The 19,745-nt window shown below is 38.2% G+C and overlaps 1 long non-coding RNA gene across 1 annotated transcript in view; it reads left to right on the top strand.

Moving 5' to 3' along the window:
* Window positions 1–1,756: 1,756 nt before the first annotated feature.
* Window positions 1,757–19,745, top strand: part of LOC307197209 — a 169,171-nt gene continuing 151,182 nt past the window's right edge. The window contains exons 1-2 of the long non-coding RNA XR_013831351.1: window positions 1,757–1,875; window positions 13,474–13,524. This is a non-coding gene — a long non-coding RNA (uncharacterized lncRNA). The remainder of the gene's footprint in view (window positions 1,876–13,473; window positions 13,525–19,745) is intronic.

Below are 19,745 nucleotides of genomic sequence, written 5' to 3'. Positions count from 1 at the left end.
GAGACTTTGAAAGTTTTTAAAATATATGCAACTGCTTTCTGAAACCCCATATCTATTTCCTATAACTGCTCACGAGATCTGCATACCAACAGGAGAAAACAGTAACAGTTTTCAAGGTTAACCATCCAGACTTCTTTAGTTCTAACCACGTTGAATTTCCTATTGAACTTCAGATCTTTTATTGATCACCCAATATTGATATAATGGTGTTACTGCCTTCTTCCTAAGATAAAATCACTCTGGTATTTCAGCAGACTGGTCTCCTTCTCCTCTTATTTTACATTGTCCTTCTCCTCCATCTTCTAAAATACCCTTGGATGCATGTTATTAATGACAATTAATTAATGATAATTCTTTTTTCATAACACACCAATATTATTAGTCCATGCATGGCCCCTTCCTTCTTCCCTTCCTTCCCTTCCACCCTCCCTCCCTCCCTCCCTCTTTCCTTCTCTTTTTCTTTCATTCTTAAAATTAATAAGATGAACATCTGAAACCTACTACCTTACCCAGCACTAGAACATTAAATTATGTCTGGGTTCCTCCCTCCTCCCATTCTTCTTACTCCTTCAATTTTTGAGGATTAAGAAAAGAGAAGAGAAGGCAAATATAAAATGCTAATTTTGAGAAATTATCAGAAGAGAGAACATTAAGGAGACAAAGGATTGAGGTGAAATGGGCAGATGATGAACAGGAAGGAGTGAGAGTCAAAACGGAAAGAACAGGATGGACAGAGGAAATACAAGAAGGAAGAGGAAGGAGCATCTCTTTTCTCCACCCTCTTATTTCCCTCTTGGGGAGTATTAATTAGAGAGTGTGAGTCTGAGAAGATGTGATGGCTGACAAGACATTTAATCTTCCGAGCCTCAGGATTAGTCATTTTTAAGATCTTTTCCAGTTGAGATATTATTCTTATAACTTCTAAATTTCTGCACCTCATGGGAGGGATTATTTTGCCTTGTGGGACTAGCTTATGTAAAAATATTAGTGAAAGAGAGGAGTTTAAAGTAAACCTTCCCTGACTATCAGTCCAGTATTTACCAGGTTCACCCAGAAACAACGATGTCTTTTAAGGCTCATCCTGACTGGACCCTTCCTTCTTTAGGACAGAATTCCCTCTTAAAGTAAGACCATGTCATACTCAGCTAGTTTAGACATAATTTAAACTCAGCTTTTTTCTTTTAATTCATGAATATTAAATGAAATGGAAAAAAATATCTGTTTTTCTTCCTCATTCATTATTGACGATCATTAATGTATGTTGAAAACAACTGATGCTGTCACTGCACGACATCAGTATGACATTCTTTATTTAAATTTGAGGCAAATTCCATACCCTTACTTTTGAACACTTGAACCTTGTTCTTCATCACCTTCTAACATACAACATAATTTATTTACTGGGCCTATTGCTTATTTTTTAACCCCTCTAGAATGAAGGTAGAAATCTTTGTCTGATGACTAATATATCCCAAGCACTTACAACTTCTTATACATATATTTATAGAGTAAGGGAAATGATTCCATTTAGAAACTATATATATTTCCACTTTAACAAAGTTTAATATTTTAATAGAATAATTCCTTTGAAATTTTCTCCATGAAAAAAATAAAGTTCTCAACTATGTTTTAGAGAGGAAATTCTTCCAACCTTTTATTACCCATCACTCAATCAACTTGATGTAAAATTAGCTTTTTGTCAACACAATACTCAATTCAAAATTATTATTACAGGGGGACCTTCAAGATGGCAGAGGAGTAAGATGTGGAGATCACCTTCCTCCCCACAAATACATCAAAAATACATCTACCTGTGGAACAGCTCCTACAGAGCACCTGCTGAATGCTGGTAGAAGACCTCAGACTTCCCAAAAGGTAAGAAACTCCCCACATACCTGGGTAGGGAAAAAGAAAAAAGAATAAACAGAGACAAAAGAATGGGGACAGGACCTGCATCTCAGAGAGGGAGCTGTGAAGGAGGAAAAGTGTCCACACACTAGGAAGCCGCTTCACTGGTGGAGACTGGGGGTGGGTGGGGGGAAGCTTCAGAGCCACGGAGGAGGGTGCAGCAACAGAGGTGCAGCGGGCAAAGCGGAGAGATTCCTGCACAGAGGGTCGGTGGTGACCAGCACTCACCAGCCCAAGAGGATTGTCTGCTCATCCGCTGGGGTGGGTCGGGGCTGGGAGCTGAGGCTCAGGCTTCAGAGGTCGTATCCCAGGGAGAGGACTGGGGTTGGCTGAGTGAACACAGCCTGAAGGGGGCTAGTGCGCCACAGCTAGCTGGGAGGGAGTCCAGGAAAATGTCTGAACCTGCCTAAGAGGCAAGAGACCATTGTTTCGTGGTGCATGAGGGGAGGGGATTCAGAGCACTGCCTAAATGAGCTCCAGAGACAGGCGCAAGCCATGACTATCAGTGCACACACCAGAGACGGGCATGAAATGCTAAGGCTGCTCCTGCAGCCACCAAGAAGCCTATGTGCGAGCACAGGTCACTATCCACACCACCCCTCCCGGGAGCCTGCGTAGACCGCCACTGCCAGGTCCGGTGATACAGGGACAACTTCCCCGGGAGAACATACAGCGTACCTCAGGCTGGTGCCACGTCACACTGGTCTCTGCTGCCGCAGGCCCGCCCCGCATTCCGTACCTCTCCCTCCCCCTGGCCTGAGTGAGCCAGAGCGCCCGAATCAGCGGCTCCTTTAACCCCGTCCTGTCTGAGCAAAGAACAGACGCCCTCAGGCGACCTACACGCAGAGGCGGGGCCAAATCCAAAGCTGAACCCCAGGAGCTGTGCGAACAAAGAAGAGAATGGAAAATATCTCCCAGCATCCTCAGGAGCAGCGGATTAAATCCCCACAACTTGATGTACCTGCATCTGTGGGATACCTGAATAGACAATGAATCATCCCAAAATCGAGGCGGTGGACTTTGGGACCAACTGTAGACTTGGGGTTTGCTTTCTGTATCTAATTTGTTTCTAGTTTTATGTTTATCTTAGTTTAGTATTTAGAGCTTCTTATCATTGGTAGATTTGTTTACTGACTTGGTTGCTCTCTTCCTTTTTTTTTAATATATGTATATATTCTTTTTCCTTTTTCTCTTTTTGTGAGTGTGTATGTGTGTGCTGCTTTGTGTGATTTTGTCTGCATAGCTTTGCTTTTACCAATTGTCCTAGGGTCCTCTCTGTCGGTTGTTTTGTTTTTGGAGTTTCTTTATAGTATAGTTTTCAGCACTTATTATCATTGGTGGATTTGTTCATTAGTTTGTTTGCTCTCTTCTTTCTTTCTTTTTTTAATTCCTTTATTTTTAATAATATTTTGTTTTATTTTTTATTTTAATAACTTTATTATATATATACTTTTTCTTTCCTTCTATTTTTTCCTCCCTTTTCTTCTGAGCCATGTGGCTGACAGGGTCTTGGTGCTCCGGCTGGGTGTCAGGCCTGAGCCTCTTAGGTGAGAGAGCTGAGTTTAGAACATAGGTCCAGCAGAGACCTCCTGGCCCTGCATAATATCAAATGGCGAAAGCTATCCAAGAGATCTCCATCTCAAGGCGATGACCCAGCTCCACTCAATGACCAGCAAGCTACAGAGCTGGACACCCCATGCCAAACAACTAGCAAGACAGGAACACAGCCCCACCCATTAGCAGAGTGGCTGTCTAAAATCATAATAAGTTCACAGACACCCCAGAACACACCACCAGACGTGGTCCTGCCCACCAGAAAGACAAGATCGAGGCTCATCCACCAGAACACAGGCACCAGTACCCTCCACCTCCTGGTGGAAGCCTACACAACCCACTGACCTTAGCCACTGAGGGCAGACACCAAAAACAATGGGAACTACAAACCTGCAGCCTGTGAAAAGGAGACCACAAATGCAGTAAGTTAAGCAAAATGAAAAGACAGAGAAATACACAGCAGATGAAGAAGCAAATAAATGAAGAGGAAGTAGGCAGTCTACATAAAAAAGAATTCAGAGTAATGATAGTAAAGATATCCAAAATCTTGGAAATAGAATGGAGAAAATACAAGAAACGTTTAACAAGGACCTAGAAGAACTAAAGCGCAAACAATGATGAACAACACAAAAAATGAAATTAAATATTCTCTAGAAGGAATCAATAGCAGAATAATTGAGGCAGAAGAACGGGTAAGTGACCTGGAAGATAAAATAGTGGAAATAACTACTGCAGAGAAGAATAAAGAAAGAAGAATGAAAACAATTGAGGACAGTCTCAGAGACTTCTGGGAAAACATTAAATGCACCAACATTCGAATTATAGTGGTTCCAGAAGAAGAAGAGAAGAAGAAAGGGTCTGAGAAAATATTTGAAGAGATTATTGTTGAAAACGTCCCTAATGTAGGAAAGGAAATAGTCAATCAAGTCCACAAAGTGCAGAGAGTCCGATACAGGATAAATCCAAAGAGAAACATGCCAAAACACATATTAATCGAACAATCAAAAATTAAATACAAAGAAAAAGTATTAAAAGCAGCAAGGGAAAAGCAACAAATAACATACAAGAGAATCCCCATAAGGTAAACAGCTGATCTCTCAACAGAAACTCTGCAAGCCAAAGGGAGTGGCGGGGCATATTTAAAGTGATGAAAGGGAAAAACCTACAATGAAGATTACTCTACCCAGCAAGGATCTCATTCAGATTCGACGGAGAAATTAAAACCTTTACAGACAAGCAAAAGCTAAGAGAATTCAGCACCACCAAACCAGCTTTACAACAAATGCCAAAGGAACTTCTCTATGCAGGAAACACAAGAGAAGGAAAAGACAAACAATAACAAACCCAAAACATTTAAGAAAATGGTAATAGGAACATACATATTGATAATTACCATGAATATAAATGGATTAAATGCTCCAACAAAACGACATAGATTGGCTGAATGGATACAAAAACAAGACCCATATATGCTGTTTACAAGAGACCCACTTCAGACCTAGGGATACATACAGACTGAAAGTGAGGGGATGGAAAAAGATATTCCATGCAAATGGAAGTCAAAAGAAAGCTGGAGTACCAAATCTCATATAAGACAGAATAGACTTTAAAATAAAGAATGTTACAAGAGACAAAGAAGGACACTACATAATGATCAAGGGATCAATCCAAGAAGAAGATATAACAATTGTAAATATTTATGCACCCAACATAGGAGCTCTTCAATACATAAGGCAAATGCTAACAGCCATAAAAGGGGAAATTGACAATAACACAATCATAGTAGGGGACTTTATCACCCCACTTTCATCAATGGACAGATCATCCAAAATGAAAATAAATAAGGAAACACAAGCTTTAAATGATACATTAAACAAGATGGACTTAATCGATATTTATAGGACATTCCATCCAAAACCAACAGAATACACATTCTTCTCAAGTGCTCATGGAACATTCTACAGGATAGATCATATCTTGGGTCACATGAAGCCTTGGTAAATTTAAGAAAACTGAAATCGTGTCAAGTGACTTATGACCACAACGCTATGAGACTTGATATCGATTACAAGAAAAAATCTGTAAAAAATACAAACACATGGTAGCTAAAGAATGCACTACTAAATAACCAAGAGATCACTGAAGAAGTCAAAGAGGAAATCAAAAAATACCTAGAAACAAATAATAATGAAAGCACGATGACCCAAAACCTATGGGATTCAGCAAAAGCAGTTCTAAGAGGGAAGTTTATAGCAATACAATCCTACATCAAGAAATAAGAAACATCTCAAATAAACAACCTAACCTTGCACCTAAAGCAAATAGAGAAAGAAGAACAAGAAAACCCCAAAGTTAGCAGAAGGAAAAAAATCATAAAGATCAGATCAGAAATAAATGAAAAAGAAATGAAGGAAATGATAGCAAAGATCAATAAAACTAAAAGCTGGTTCATTGAGAAGATAAACAAAATTGATAAACCATTAGCCAGACTCATCAAGAAAAAAAGGGAGAAGACTCAAATCAATAGAATTAGAAATGAAAAAGGAGAAGTAACAACTGACACTGCAGAAATACAAAGGATCATGAGAGATTACTACAAGCAACTCTATGCCAATAAAATGGACAACCTGGAAGAAATGGACAAATTCTTAGAAATGCACAACCATCTGAGACTGAACCAGGAAGAAATAGAAAATATGAACAGACCAATCACAGGCACTGAAATTGAAACTGTGATTATAATCTTTCAAGAAACAAAAGCCCAGGACCATATGGCTTCACAGGCAAATTCTATCAAACATTGAGAGAAGAACTAACATCTATCCTTCTCAAACTCTTCCAAAATATAACAGAGGGAGGAACACTCCCAAACTCATTCTGTGAGGCCACCATCACCCTGATACCAAAACCAGACAAAGATGTCACAAAAAAAGGAAAACTACAGGCCAATATCACTGATGAACATCAATGCAAAAATCCTCAACAAAATACTAGCAAACAGAATCCAACAGCACGTTAAAAGGATCATACACTATGATCAAGTGAGGTTTATCCCAGGAATGCAAGGATTCTTCAGTATATACCAAGCAATCAATGTGATGCACCATATTAACAAATTGAAGAATAAAAACCATATGATCAACACAAGAATTGCAGAAAAACTTTCAACAAAATTCAACAGCGACTTATGGTAAAAACCATCCTGAAAGTAGGCATAGAGGGGAACTTACCTCAGCATAATAAAGGCCATATATGAGAAACCCACAGACAACATCGTCGTCAGTCGTGAACAACTGGAAGCATTTCCACTAAGATCAGAAAAAGACAAGTTTACCCACTCTCACCAGTATTATTCAACACGGTTTTGAAAGTTTTAGCCACAGCAATCAGAGAAGAAAAAGAAGTAAAAGAATCCAAATCGGAAAAGAAGTAAACTGTCACTGTTTGCAGATGACGTGATACTATACATAGAGAATCCTAAAGATGCTACCAGAAAACTACTAGAGCCAGTCAATGAATTTGGTAAAGTAGCAGGCATTCCTATACACTAATGATGAAAAATCTGAAAGTGAAATGAAGGAAACACTCCCATTTACCATTGCAACAAAAAGAATAAAATACCTAGGAATAAACCTACCTAAGGAGACAAAAGACCTGTATGCAAAAAATTATAAGACACTGATGAAAGAAATTAAAGATGATACAAACAGATGGAGAGATATACCATGTTCTTGGATTGGAAGAATCAACATTGTGAAAATGATTATACTACCCAAAGTAATATACAGATTCATTGCAATCCCTATCAAACTACGAATGGCATTTTTCACAGAACTAGAACAAAAAATTTCACACTTTGTATGGAAACACAAAAGACCTCTAATAGACAAAGCAATCTTGAGAAACAGAAATGGAGCTGGAGGAATGAGCCGTTAATGTTTCTGCTTGCAGTGAGCTTAGCACTATTGTATTTAAGCATAGGCATGGGTTCATTTCAGCATTTTAACACTTTACGGAGCCATATCAAAAATTATTTCCCTACGGGAGACGGGATAGGTTAGTGTTTAATGCTGAGGGATGATTTAATGGGGTGACAGTGTCTATTTCACTCCTTAATTGGTAACTTAAAAGGAGAGAAAGGAATATAAATATGGTGGTTTATTTTCCAGGAAAAGCAAATTTTCTCCTCATTATAATAGCAACATCAAAGTGAGTATGTCAGAAATGTGCTTGGCATTAAAATGGCTTTGTCAAAATATATACCCTTAGGAAGAGATAAGATCCAACCAATAATCAGAGCCAAGTAGTACATGCCCTTGGAGCACATTGTAATTAATTCTGTAGGTTAAGAGTCATTACTGGGATATTGTCAGGGGAATATGATGGCGGAAGTGGTGTTTTGGGAGGATTCATTTAATCCATAGCTAGGATAGTTTCAAGTTTGGAGACCGTAAAGGAAAAGGTCAGCCAGTCACCTATTATCATTATCCAGAATTAAAATAGGAAGTCATATAGGAGTGGAAATGAGAAGAGCAATTTCAAAGAAAGAAAACATGTGGTTAGGAAAAGTGTCATATACTGGAGATGAAGACTAGCAAGGAATATTAAATACAAAATTCCAGTTGGTTTGTTTTCTTATTAAAAAAGTATTCAAATGGAGGCAACCCAAGGCTGGTGCAGTTGCTTTTTGTTCTTGCCAGCACTTTTGGTTCACATCTGCTTTCCAGATGGGAAGAAGAGGGAAGGGGGGAGCGTTCGAAAAAGGAGCATTGGTACCATTTATCCACAAAGGAAAATACTTACACAGACATTTTTCACATTTCCCCTTAGGTCCGATTTGTTAACATACGTGCCCCCTGACTGCTGATTGCTGTGCCCACTGACCACACCAGCCAGCTCCCTTGTCTCTTGGTGTCTGCTGGGTGGGGCAGTGTCCAGTAGCAGCAGGAGACTGAGAGTGTTGGGAGTACTTACTTCCCTGCGGGGCTACAGTTTGGCAGTGATGAGACCAGCCTGCAGAGGCCCCAGCCCATGTCAGGTGGTCCTCTCCTGTGGCTTCTGCTCTCACAGGGTTACGGGGCAATCCCCCTCCTCTCTTGCTCCTTTTGGCATCTCCCACTGGTTTCTCCTAACCCAGCCCACACCTTTGTAAACAGTTCCTTCGTTTCTTTAATCACTCTTTTTGTGAGTGCTGCTTGTTTCCTGCTGAAACTCAGGCTAACATATACGAAAAACAAATAACTTCAATTAGAAAATTGTCTCTGAACAAAACTGAGGAGAAAGAAGTCAATAGATATTGAGTAGGAAGGTAGACAATAAAAAAATCAGTTAATACAAAAATTAAAAAATTCTCAAATTCATGAAAAATATTACCTAAGAAAAATTTTAAACAGCCAATAAATTATTCTTATGTGAAGATAAATGCAGGTTTTATGATTTTAAGGACTTAGATATAAAAGGGATCAGAAAATATACCATCAGTGTGTTCATCCTTTTAAAAATACTTAAAGCATATATACTGTGGGCTTTGAATCAGTTAAAATAGATGTAAGTGAAAATAACTTTGGGAACATAGGATTTCTTTTTTTTTTTTTTAATATAAAGTGACCTACTGTTTCAGTCTTTTTCTGTCTTATGTACCTGTGTAAGGATTGTATATTTTATTTTATTTTAAAATTTTATTTTGGGAACATAGGATTTCTAAACTGAATGAAATGTCAAAATTTTTCTGAAAAATTACATTTTACTTTCGTTCAAATAATATTTCAAAACAGGAATCAAGATTTCAAGTTTGAAATTATGATAAGGTAGAGAAATGATAGGAAGTTTACTTTTGAAGGATTGTTCAGAAGTTAAGTATTTGCTATGCTGCTTATCACAAATTTCTGGGAGTTACACTTGAATCTGATAATTAATAAATAATAAAAATGAATCACTTTGAAAAAATAAAAGATAGCCACAAGTAGAATTTAACACAAAATATATATCCTCCAAGACACTGAGGGAGAAAAAACAAACTAACAAATGATGGAAAGATAGGGTGTACATCAAAGGAAGAAACAAAAGAAACATAAAAAAATAAATTGTAGGTGACAGAAATAGAACTAAGCCAAATATTTAAGTTATAATAATCATTGTAAATAAAATGAAACCTTTTCATCAAACAACAAAGTAAGAAACTGATTGAGTCAAGTAGAAAATCCTATGTCACGCAAGTTTCAAGAGACATGCTTTAAACAGTGTGACACTAAATAGCAGAGTAACATTATAGGCAAATTACATCAGGCAAGTGCAAATAAAATTCAAGGCAAAATTCATTAAGTGGTACAGAATTAGTCATTTCTTGTAAGTAGAAAGAAATTTCATAATATAATCAAATTCATACTGAAAGTCTTTGTGACAAATGAAACTGAAAGAAATATATCAATCCCAAACTGCTTAAAATTTAAAGAAGGCATTGACATAAATTCAGAAGTTGTACGACACAGATCGGCTTCTGTCATGTAGGCTGACATGTAAAATACTTAGAAGTCTGAACATTAATTTTATGTAATATGGATTATATCTGTACTGTATAAGAATACGTGTGTGTTAACAGAATGCATTCTTAATTTTTATAACAGGACACTAAAAGAAAATACTTGTACTGAGTGACCTCTAGTTCCCTTACAGGGAACTAAAATTTTTTTTTTTTTTTGCTGTCTTCCCAAACTGATGCATCAGTTAGTAAATTACTCCCTGAATGCACCTTAGTGTTTTTCTTTTTTTTGAAACTGCATCATGTCTTTCAGGCCACTAGAATAACATCTGAAAAATTATCGCTTCATTGGCTCTTCATAGAATATATTTTTGAGTCTTACTTCCAATATTATATTCTGGGCAACTGCCAGAAAACTACAAGACACTTTCCTTGTAGTATTTTGTCATTTTAGGCATCCAGTTTTGGCCGAAAAGCCAAAAGCCCCTATGAAGTAGGGGCTATAAAATTGAATTCCTACCTTACATCACACATAAAAAGTCAATCAGTGATGGAGATCTAAATATGAAAATAAAACTATAAAACTTTTCAAAGACAGTATTAGTGAATAGATTAGTGAAATGCTTTTTACACAAGACACAAAAAAGTGCAAAACAGAGGGCTTCCCTGGTGGCGCAGTGGTTGAGAGTCCGCCTGCCGATGCAGGGGACACGGGTTTGTGCCCTGGTCCGGGAAGATCCCACATGCCGTGGAGCGGCTGGGCCCGTGAGCCATGGCCGCTGAGCCTGCGTGTCCGGAGCCTGTGCTCCGCAACTGGAGAGGCCACAGCAGTGAGAGGCCCTCGTACCGCAAAAGAAAAAAAAAATAAAAAAGTGCAAAAAAGAATGATAAACTGCACTGAAATTAAAATTTAATATTTATGAAATGTCACCATAAAGAATATGAAAACACTAGACAGAAAGTCCAGGTAGGTTATTTACAACCCTTAAACTGACACAAGATTTATATACAAAATACATAAGGAACTTCCATGCTTTAAAAATAAGAAAACAAACAACAAAATTGTCTAAAGTCTTAAAGAGGTTCTTGACAAAGAGTAAACCCAAACAACCAATGGACATATGAAAGAAAAGATGGTTAAATGTCTCATCAGGACAGTCCAAATTAAACACGCAATGAAATACCCTTTAATACCCTTCAGTTTGGCAGATATAATAAAGTCTGGCAACAGCAAGTATTATGAGGAAACGGAACAAGTCATACTCACTTTATTGCTGGTAAGAATGTAAACTGCTGCATTCACTCTGGGTAAATGGCTTTGTATTAACTGGTGTAGCTGAATAGTTTGAATGTCTTACAGTCCAGATATTAGATGCCTGTACATATGCCCTAGAGAGACTCTACAGTGCACAGGAGACATGTTAAGTAATGGTAATAACACCATCACCAACAGAACCAGAGATAACACTTGTACAGGGTCTATGTATGCAAAAACTAATTTTAAATGCATCATAAAAGTCCTTTAGTCCTCAAAATAATCTTATAAAATGGGAAATGATATATTTCCAATTATTACTAAGCACACGTGCGTAGATGGCTAAATGTGAAAAAAATAAGATAAGACAAAGGAAAACTTTTACACAAATTGAGATAATGGTTATCTTAATAGTCTGTACATGTGAGTTTTGGACTGGTGGTGTAATGGGGCTTCTAACATACTGCAATATCCTATTCCATTTTTTCTTCTAGGCAGTGGCAACATACATTCACTATTTCATGGTTTAATATATATTCATTTTATATATGTTTCCATGTAAAACACATATATCACATTAAAATAAATATTTTCCATTAATCAGCATTTTCACTTCTGGTTATATACCCTAAAAAACCACATACACAAATAAACACAAGGCTCTTTGTGGCATCTCTGTTGCAGCATTGCCCCAGAAAACAAACAAACAAAAATACTGGAAATATTTAACATACTCAACAACATGGGAATGTACTTGACAACATGGGAACGTATAGAATGTTAATACGTGGTATAAACAGGTAAAACCATACAGTTGTTAAATATTAATACACAGAGCGCTAGTAATTAACTAGATCTTCAGGTATTAATATAGATAAGTATCTGCAATATTGTGATTTATAAGAAGTATGTATTTGGTCATTCAGATGACCACAATGTATTTCGCATATATATTTGGTCTTCATGCAGAGGTCCTGGCTCTCAGCTCCCCAAATGCTTGGAATTTTCTGAGCAATAAGAGCAATGGGAGAATCTTTTGTTAGAATATTTGATCTCTTGTCCTTAGTTTCTGAAATCGCTCCAGAGACAGAAAGGTGAAATGGGTGTCTTTTTATTCATAACAAGCCCCTTTCCACCACAACTGAGTTGACGTTAATGATATGACGTTGGGAAAGCTGCTAAGGATGGGGCTGGTTGCCAAGGGGACCAACCCCAAATAGAGGGCTGGAACTTTTATCCCACCCCCTGATTTCTGGGGAGGGGAGAGGAGCTGGAGTTTAACTCAGTCACCTATGGCCAGGGAGTTAATCAGTCATGCCTACATAATGAAGCCTCCATAAAAAAAAAGAGGGGTTCAGAGAGCTTCCAGGTTGGGGAACCAGAACACTTTCACATACTACCATGGCAGGCCCAAACTCCATGGGGACAGAAGCTCCATTGTTTGGGAATTCGGCCTATGCATCTCTTCAGATGGCTGTTGATTCCTAATCTTTAATGTCTTTTGTAATAAACCGGTAATCTTGTGAGTAAACAGGTTTCCTGGGTTGTGTGAGCCACTCTAGCAAATTAATAAAACCCAAGGAGGTGGTCTTGGGAACCTCTGATTTATGGCCAGTTGGTCAGAAGTACAAGTAGAAGTTTGGTAGGTAGAAGTACAGTTGATCAAAGTACCTGGACTTCAGGTTGGCATCCTGAGTTGGAGGGAATTGTTTGGGCCTCCGATTTGTAGCACTTGCTCAGAAGCAAAGGTAACAACATGGGCTTGTGATTAGCAAGTGAAGTAGGGGTGGTCTGGTGGGACTGAGCCCTTTACCTGTGGAATCTGCTCTTGTCTCCAGGTAGATAGTGTCAGAATTGAGTTTGAATTGAGTTTCTCAGTGGTTTGGGGAAATCCCTCCCACACACATTGGAAATTGGGTCCAGAACCTACATTACATCAGGAACATAATATTGACTAAAAAAAGATGGAAAAAATGATCAATTCTAGTAGTAATTGCTTCCGGGAAGAGGGATGAGTCTGAAAATGAAGCTGGTGCGATGCTTAAGAAGGCATTAGTTTGTGAAATTTTAAATCTTAAAAATAAGTCAGAAAAGGACATATCAGAAAGTTTAATTTTAAAATTTAGATGGGAGAATATGGATTATATGTAAAATTGCTTTTCTTTCTATACTTTGTTTGAATATGATCCTGTTCTGTCAAGGAACTATGAAAGATCCAGACTCTTATTTGGGCTGTAAATAAATAGCACAAATAAATTTACTTCTTTCTATATTCCAGGTTTCAGGGATAAATGGAAATATCTTCGGCTGAAAGGCAGACATAGATCATGTAAGTATCAAGTGCCGAGAAGGCATGTACAGTTTGTTTTAAGAGCCCAATGGTGAGAGCAGACAGCACTGCTTAAAGAAACTCGGGAATCAGAAATGCTTCATGCAGAGGATTGCAGTTGCTCTGGGACTTGGAGGATAATTAGGGAATCTCCAGGTGGTAAAGGGGAGAAAGAGCACTTGTCCTTTCAACAAAATTCAAGAACTAAAAAGGCAACAAGTAAGAAACCTGGAGAGGCCAAGTACAACAACTTAAATGTAGTAGCTTTAGTTAGTTGCCATGGAAAAACTCAGCTTCTATCAGGTTAGACTACCTCTGATGATAGACTGATTTTTTTATTTGATTAGCAGTCTTTAAATAATATTACTTCTTGATTAGGTCAAGACTGTGTTGTTAAATCTATTTGCAATTACCTGACACTCTGATATATTGTGCCTAGTGATTGTAAAAAGAGATTTTTACTTCCTTCTCTAATTAAAAAACTCTAATCTTCACAGTTACCAAGTTATTTAAGAGGTTTGCCTACCTACTTGTTAAGTGGTAACCTCCTGATCAGTCCTTATAAAGACATTAATTATATCATAAAAAGCTGTATTCAATTTTAATTACATCAGCATATATTTCTTCCCCTGTCATTTTGCTGATAATAATCCCCCGAACAACAAGAAATCACCCAGTTACCTGGACGTTTGGCAAAAACTAAACATGTGAATACACCATTTATGTTAAATAGCCTAAGGACCACTGGCTGCTGGAACAAACACTCCTGAGATCAGTGACTAACTCATGTCCCAGGTCAGTGGAGGTCAGCTACTCTCCCCCAGTGACGAAGATTCAGTGCCCTTGCATTCTTTCGCTCTGCCATCTTGAAGTCCTTCACTTCCAGTTGCAAGGATGAAAGAGAGAGAGAGAACATGAGGATTTTGCAGGATATCATTTCTGTCCATATTGCATGGTTCAAAACCCAGTCACATTGCTCACACTTTATTCTATGGGAATTTGGGGATGTTGAGAGATGTGGTCTGATCAGATAAAGGAAATAGAATCGGTGAACATCTAGCCAATCTCCACCACACCTGCCTAAAGGATAAAAAGGAATAATCAATCAATCTCTTTCACACACACACACACACACACACACACACACACACACACACACAGTGATTTTGACAGTGGAGACAATGGAATGGGGGCATTAGTGGTTCCAGAATTTATATTAGAAAGGCTTAGAATATGCATGTTGCTTGGAAACAGGTGCCAGAGCTTTTGTTCACACTATTTATTCAACAAACATACTTTCAAAAAAGTGTTGATGTGTCTTGAGGTGGAGGGAGGGTGCTAGGGTAAACATTTTTGGCTGGCTAATCTAACATCCTTTCTTAGTCCTTTTTCCCCTTGCCTTCCTCCCTTAAGGAGATAAAAATAATAAATATTCCTATTTCTATACTCTCATGGCTAAGAATGGTCACATGTTACATTTCTGTCAATGAGACATAATAAAAATTCTGCTAGAATTTTCTGGGGAAGATTTTGCTTTTCTGGTAAAGAGATTGAAGCATCTGTTGCCATCACTTCCTCCATCCCTCTGTCCTGGGGGATGTAATGTCTTGATACTGGCAGCTATGTTGTTACCATGAGAATATTAGAGCTGCTACGCCAACATCACGGAACCACTGAATCACTACTAGCATGTGCCTTTCTCTTAAGACTTTTTATTATCTTAGAAGAAAATAAATCCATATTTGTTAAATCCACTACTTGGAATTTCTATTACTTGAAGCTGGAAGCATTCCTAGGTCTGGAAAGCTCAATGCTAGCTAAGAAAGCAAAGCTCAAGTATTTCAAGCTATGTCATTGGTTCTCCCATTGGTTATGAAAAGAAATAATGGCATGGACTTGAGGACTGATCCTGGGAAGTTATGAGAAAATTGGCAAGGGGTTAAAGAAAAAATTTTAAATAAAATAGAAAGAAATGTTCTTTCAATTTTCCTGTTTCTCTCTTCCTATACAAATGTGTGCACGTAGCATTGTGATTTTGGATATTTGAATGGTCTAGATTCTGGAGTACTAAAAAGTTAAGTTACAAATAATGAATCTATTAAAATTCAATTCATCTATGGTGAAAACATTTCTGAAACTTGGTGAATATATTGATATTTCTGCTATCCAATGTTGCTTTACATGTAAAACTTAAACATTTTCAACTGCTCATCAATTTGGATCTTAGGTAACTAATTGTAGGTTTATCTCTAAATTATCTTAATTGACCAACTCCTCAAAACAGCTGTCAGGACCTCTGCTATTCTTCCCCTCTGAGGTATCACTGGGAGCCCCTCAAAGGGGGAAATTGACACAGGGATACTTTCTACTGCATCCTCACCCTCCACCTTCCTCTGGTCCATGTGCTGCTCTCCCTGTTCCTCTTGGCAACTGTCTGCTGCCGTTTTCCTCGTTGGTTTATAATCCCTCAATAGGCCAAGGCCAGCCATGCTATGTCACTTAGCCCTTTGATTTTTAATGCCCATTAGTGAATTTGCTTGTTTCACCATTGTTGTCTCTAACTGACATTACTTCTCTCAAACCTTCCAGCCTCCAGAATTCAGGTGTTTACTTCCTTTAAAAGTTAATTGGAAACAATTTTCCATTCCCATACCCAACCCAGACCAGAAATGTTGGGCTTTGAGGATGTAATCGTTCACAGCCCTCTTTTTCTCAGATGACTCAGGAAAAGTACGCTTTAGTCCAGGCTAAATTATACCTATAACTACTGCTTCCCCCCAGCTGCTGTATTTGGCACACCATGACCATGCTGGTTCGTCTCTTGGGGCTCTGGTGTCTTTTCCTGGAGTATGACTTCCATTGGCAACTCTGTCTCTTCTCCACCCGACCCCATACCTCAGGCATTCAAACACGTGGGCTATGTTGCTACACTAATTGGAGAGTGATTAATGCGTTTCTCATGACATACCTGGGGTCCATATTCCTTAAAGATTCTGGTTAGATAAAGAGGAGGTGTCACTGAATTGTGCCTAGTGGTACATCCAATTCTTAGTTTTGATCCACTGTGGAGAACCACTTTACCTACTGACCTTTTTCAGATCTCGAAAGTGCAAAATGGGCTTCATTATCTCCATTTTAGGATAATGAAACTTAAATTCATAGAAGTTAGGTGACTAGATCATGATGACATGAAGAACCTAACAGTGAAACTGCTTTTATGTTAGATATTGGCATATCCCAACGATCTGTAGTGTTCTAGGGTATGATAGCTTAGGAGTGAATATGATTTGAACTTAATGCATTTTTAGAGGGTATCATATTCAGAACCAGGCAGATCCATCTCCTGACCCTAAACATGGTCCTAAAGTAAACTGCTTGAGGAAAGAGGATCCCAAAGATTACAGGTGGGGAATTTTGAAGTATGTCCATATTCCACTGGAGATCAAAGAAGCCCAACTAAAAGCACTGTGGACTGACTGACATGACAACTGTGGATTGAGCAAAACTTCTTTTTCAAAGGACTATCTTATCTCAAAGGTTATGACTTTGGAGGAACTAAGGTGATAGGCGATGGAAAGAATTAGAACATGTGAAATTCCTTAAAAACTTACTTAAGTAATTTTGCCTATGTTACACATAATAAAACATATCCTTTAAAAAAACAAGATGACATAACTGAATGAGCAGAAGGTCCCATATCTGGCTTTCTGACTCAAATCCCACTTCACCAGTCACATTTTCTTCCTCTCTCTCTCTCCTCTCTTCTCTCTTCCTATCTTTCTCTCTATCTCTCCCTCTTTCTCTCCTTCATTCCTTCCTCATTTATATAAACTGGCCCCAAACTACTACCAATAAACTCAGAATCTCTAGATTGATATAGATGCACAGATATGCATCCTTTCAACTCTGGAAATTTAATTGTCTTAGATTCTCAAGAATCTTTACTAAAAATCTAATCTTTTAACCTTAATAATTTGGTACTACTATACTTAATTGCTTAACCACAAATGTAGAAAAATTAAGAATTAAACTAGACAAAGAATAGTTGGAATTTCAAGAGAACTATAAATATTATTTAAGAAGGTACTTGATTATAAGTTAAATAAAGAGAATTGCAATATATTTATTTCTTTGTACAAAGGGTGTCACATTAACTTGTGGTTATATACCGGATACTTGATGATGTACGTAATTACTCATGCCAGAGCATTCTTAATTATAAACAAACAAATTCCATTAGCTCAGACTTAACTTCTTCAGAATATATAATACAATACAAACCTTAACAAACCAAAATTTAACTTATCACCACCCGTAAATAAGAGGCACTTACTGAGCTAGTGGAAAATATTTTTAAAAAGTGATTCTCAAGAACTATATAAATTCAACGCCTAAGATAGAATTTTAACACAAGCAAACACTGATTATACTGGTGATTTGAAATCCTCATTACAGATGTCTTCATCAAACATCAAAATTGCTTAACCTAGTTCAAATTACTACCATGGTTCCCACATTTCCCTTCAAAATGCCACTTCAAAACAGCACGGGGGGGGGCTTCCCTGGTGGCGCAGTGGTTGAGAGTCCGCCTGCCGATTCAGGGGACACGGGTTCGTGCCCTGGTCCGGGAAGATCCCACATGCTGCGGAGCGGCTGGGCCCGTGAGCCATGGCCGCTGAGCCTGCGCGTCCAGAGCCTGTGCTCCACAACGGGAGAGGCCACAACAGTGAGAGGCCCGCGTACCGCAAAAAAAAAAAAAAAAAAAAAAAAAAAAAAAAAAAAAAACATTACAGGGAAGCAGATGTTCGGTGGGAGGAGGAAGGTTGAAGGAAGTCTTCCCTGCATGTGTTCTGTGCGTTTTGATTTTACTGCTGTGTGTGGTACCAGATGGTGCTTCTTCACTGATGAAAGGAAATATGGGGGACCAAAGGAAATCACCACTAATGAGTGAATTAAGGTGGGAAAAGTGAACTGTAGACTCCTTTGAAGCACTTTTACATAAATACAGTTGGTGTGAAAGAGGCTATTTTCTGTGTGGCATTCAAAAATGTCCTGCTAGGGGCTTCCCTGGTGGCACAGTGGTTGGGAGTCCGCCTGTCGATGCAGGGGACACGGGTTCGTGCCCCGGTCCGGGAAGATCCCACATGCCGCGGAGCGGCTGGGCCCGTGAGCCATGGCCGCTGAGCCTGCACGTCCGGAGCCTGTGCTCTGCAGTGGGAGAGGCCACGATAGTGAGAGGCCCACGTACCAAAAAAGAAAATAAATTAAAAAATAAAAAGTCCTGATATGAGACCGTAATTATCCTAGAAGAAAATTACCATGCTTTTAAGGCTTACCTTGGAAAAAAAAAAAAGGTCAATATATATTTAAAAAGAAAATACAAATATATTATGGTACCTAAATATGTATTTGATTGAGAACTAGAATACTACCTAGACTAAATTTTTAGAAGTTCAGAAAATGGGAGGATCAGTAAGAGAAATTTTATGAAAGAGAGATAGATAATACATATGTTGGATGTTAGAAAGTGACTTGGTCTTTGAGCAAAGACTAAATATTGAAAAGATGTGAGTAATCTGAACTTGAAATTGATAATATTAAGCTTAACATACTTTAATATTTTTGCTTCCTAAGTAATGTAGACTGACCTTACTTCATAATTTCCCCAAATATGTGGATGTCCTTTTCTAGGAGGACTAGTATTGGCAAAATTTTGTTTAAAAAATTAGGTATATTGGGCTTCCCTGGTGGCGCAGTGGTTGAGAGTCTGCCTGCCAATGCAGGGGACACGGGTTCGTGTCCCAGTCTGGGAAGATCCCACATGCCACGGAGTGGCTGGACCCGTGAGCCATGGCCATTGAGCCTGCGCGTCCAGAACCTGTGCTCCACAAAGGGAGAGGCCACAACAGTGAGAAGCCCGCGTACCACAAAAAAAAAAAAAAAAAAAAATTAGGTATAATAGCAATTGCTTCTTGAACTTCACAGAAAAAATGTAAGTGCACATATGCAAAAGATAAATAATTTGTGTACTTTATTAAAATAAATTGTAAAAATACACATTTTCGAACCCATAGAAACACACACATTATTTAATGTGGCCTTTGTATCAGTCATCCTTAGAAGACAACTGCATAGTGTGTATTAGTGTTCTCCTTTTACAGATGAGGAAACTATGGCTCAAAATGGTTAAGTAACTTGCACCAAGTCATACTACAAGCAAA

This window comes from Stenella coeruleoalba, assembly GCF_951394435.1.
Source record: "Stenella coeruleoalba genome assembly, chromosome: 14".
NCBI classification, from domain to species: domain Eukaryota; kingdom Metazoa; phylum Chordata; class Mammalia; order Artiodactyla; family Delphinidae; genus Stenella; species Stenella coeruleoalba.
This window is presented reverse-complemented; position numbering and strand designations above follow the sequence as displayed.